Source organism: Echinops telfairi, unplaced genomic scaffold (genome assembly GCF_000313985.2).
Source record: "Echinops telfairi isolate 266 unplaced genomic scaffold, ASM31398v2 ScPeMD7_1;HRSCAF=3_0, whole genome shotgun sequence".
Classification (NCBI taxonomy): domain Eukaryota; kingdom Metazoa; phylum Chordata; class Mammalia; order Afrosoricida; family Tenrecidae; genus Echinops; species Echinops telfairi.
Window position 1 is genome coordinate 26,447,196 of NW_022103896.1, and position 2,380 is coordinate 26,449,575.

Here is a 2,380-nt window from a genome sequence, read left to right on the forward strand (position 1 = left end):
AAATAAATATAATTTATCAAACTAATCGAGCTAATTATGTATGCACACATATGTATTATATATACGTGTACTGATTAGCTCAAAGATTGTGCTAGAGGATTAGCAAATTGGTCCAATTAAATAAGATAAATTCCTCAGAGGAAACTGGCCATACATTTCATTGGGTAAAGGAAAGTATCACGAGCACCAATCCTATCAAACAGGTGTTCCTGTTGGCAGCCTGACTTTCCTGACAATTATTGGGATAAAGAGTGCAATAGATCCATGATTCTGAAAATTATTTTTAATCCAGGGAGGTAAATTAACTGGATACATGTCTGTTAAACTTTCAGCATTTTGAACTGCTACTATCTCTTTTTTCTTCCTTTTTTTCAACAGTATTATTGGCACCTAATCCACATATCATAAAATTCAATAGTTCAATCATTTGATCGTATCAAGAAGAATTGTACAATCATTCCCCTCCCCATGGTTAAATCACCTTTAAAATGAATTGTGTAATCACAATTAGTTCTAGTGTTCCCTCCCGACTCCCGTCTTCCTTGGTTACTCCTGACATCCCCTTATCCTCCTTGTCCCCATCCCTACCCCTCCATCCCCTACAAACCCTCGCATCAGTTATTATCTCTATGCATCTACTCCTGTGCTTCACAAACTGGGAACCTCAACAGAAACAATAAAAAACAAAATTGAAAAAAAGGGTAAGGATAACATAATAATAATATAAAGACAAAAATACAAATAACAAGTAAGAAAGAAAAAATCATTAGTTTAAAAGCCAGGGAAGAAATTTTTGTCACAGAACAAGGAAGAGATTCTCTTTAAAAAAAAAATCATTTTATTGGGGGCTCATACAATTCTTATCACAATCCATACATCCATCCATTGTGTCAAGCACACCTGTACATTTATTGCCATCATCATTCTTAAAACATTATTAGCAGAGTGACTCGCCTTCCACAATTAAGATCGATCATGTCCATATGGTTATGGTTAAGCCCATTGTGAAGAGCTACTGTGTTGATCTATCTCATTGATTTCTTTTTCTTGTCCCTTTCTCCAGGGACTTGTCCCTCCTGATAGCACGTTCAAAGTACCTGAGACAAAGTCTCACCATAATAACATATAAGGGCCTTCTGGCTGTACTTTTTCCAAGATCAATTTGTTCTTTCTTTAGATGGTTAATCAGTCTTCACAGATGAGAATTCAAATGTACAATTATTTTCAGATCTTCAGCTTTCCTGTGCTTAAGGAATGATTGAAAATACTAAGGTTTGGTTTAAAAGGGGGTTAGAGATGCTCACTCTTCGTTATGTTATCCATAGTTATGTTATCCACAGTTATCCACTGTGTACTTATGTTATCTACACAGTGAATGTTTTTACATAGTCAATAAAACACAAATACTTCTCATGTATCCTTTGATGTCAGCCAAGACCTGTATCAGTAATAATATTCCTCATTTCATACAGTCTTCTCAATACAGCTTGAGATTCTGTTAGTTTCCCTGTTGATATCCTGCATCAAGCATATTTTAATTACTTCAGCAAAATTTTATTTTTATGGGATATTAATCTCATTGTTTGATATGTTTTAAATTTCTTTTGATCATATTTCTTTGGAATGACACAACTATGGAATTAACCTTGTTTGCCAATAAGTAAGGTCCACCTTTCTTTTCGTAGATGAGGGAGCACCTCTAGTGCTGTACCAGGTTCTGCAAACATTGCTGTTAGCATTCTCTGTGCCACTTAGAATACTTTCTTTGGTGCCATCAGTTCTTGATCATATAATTCCTTTTGAAATCAGTGAACTTCAACTAATTATTTTTGGTTCAATGTGTCTGAAATCCTTCCATCTCCTTTTGATTCTTCTCCCCTGTTCAATAGTTTGTCCATAGAATTGTTCAATATTCAAACTTGAGACTTGACTTTTTTGTCATTTTTTCAGCCTAAGAAATACTGTGCATGCTCTTCCCTTTGGTCATCTAACTCCAGGTCTTTAGACACTTCATTATCATACTTTGTTTTCGCTAGCTGCATTTTGAAATTTGCTGTACAGGTCCAAAATGTTATCCAGTCATTTAACTTTCTAATATTGGAGACCAGGTTTGAAATTCTCCTCCGAAAAATTTTAGAACTACATTAGGCTAGATTGACCAGAGAAACAACTCCAGTGAAAATCATATATGTGAAAGAGAAAGCTCTGTGTCAAGAAGTAATTATATGTCAAGCAAACATCCCAGTTCAAGTTGACATGAAATAGGTAATTACCACAAGACCTTTTCTTTATCTTCTGCCTTTTTCATGACTTTTTAGTTTATCTATGTGTGATATTTGTGACGTTAGCCTACAAGTTTGGGGTCATTAATAATCAGTGT

The 2,380-nt window shown here is 34.7% G+C and overlaps 1 protein-coding gene across 2 annotated transcripts in view; it reads left to right on the forward strand.

Annotated features, from left to right (window-relative positions):
- The window catches only part of CSMD3 (CUB and Sushi multiple domains 3), a 1,328,144-nt gene that overhangs the window by 401,663 nt on the left and 924,101 nt on the right, over window positions 1-2,380 (forward strand). The gene's annotated exons all lie outside the window — the stretch shown is intronic.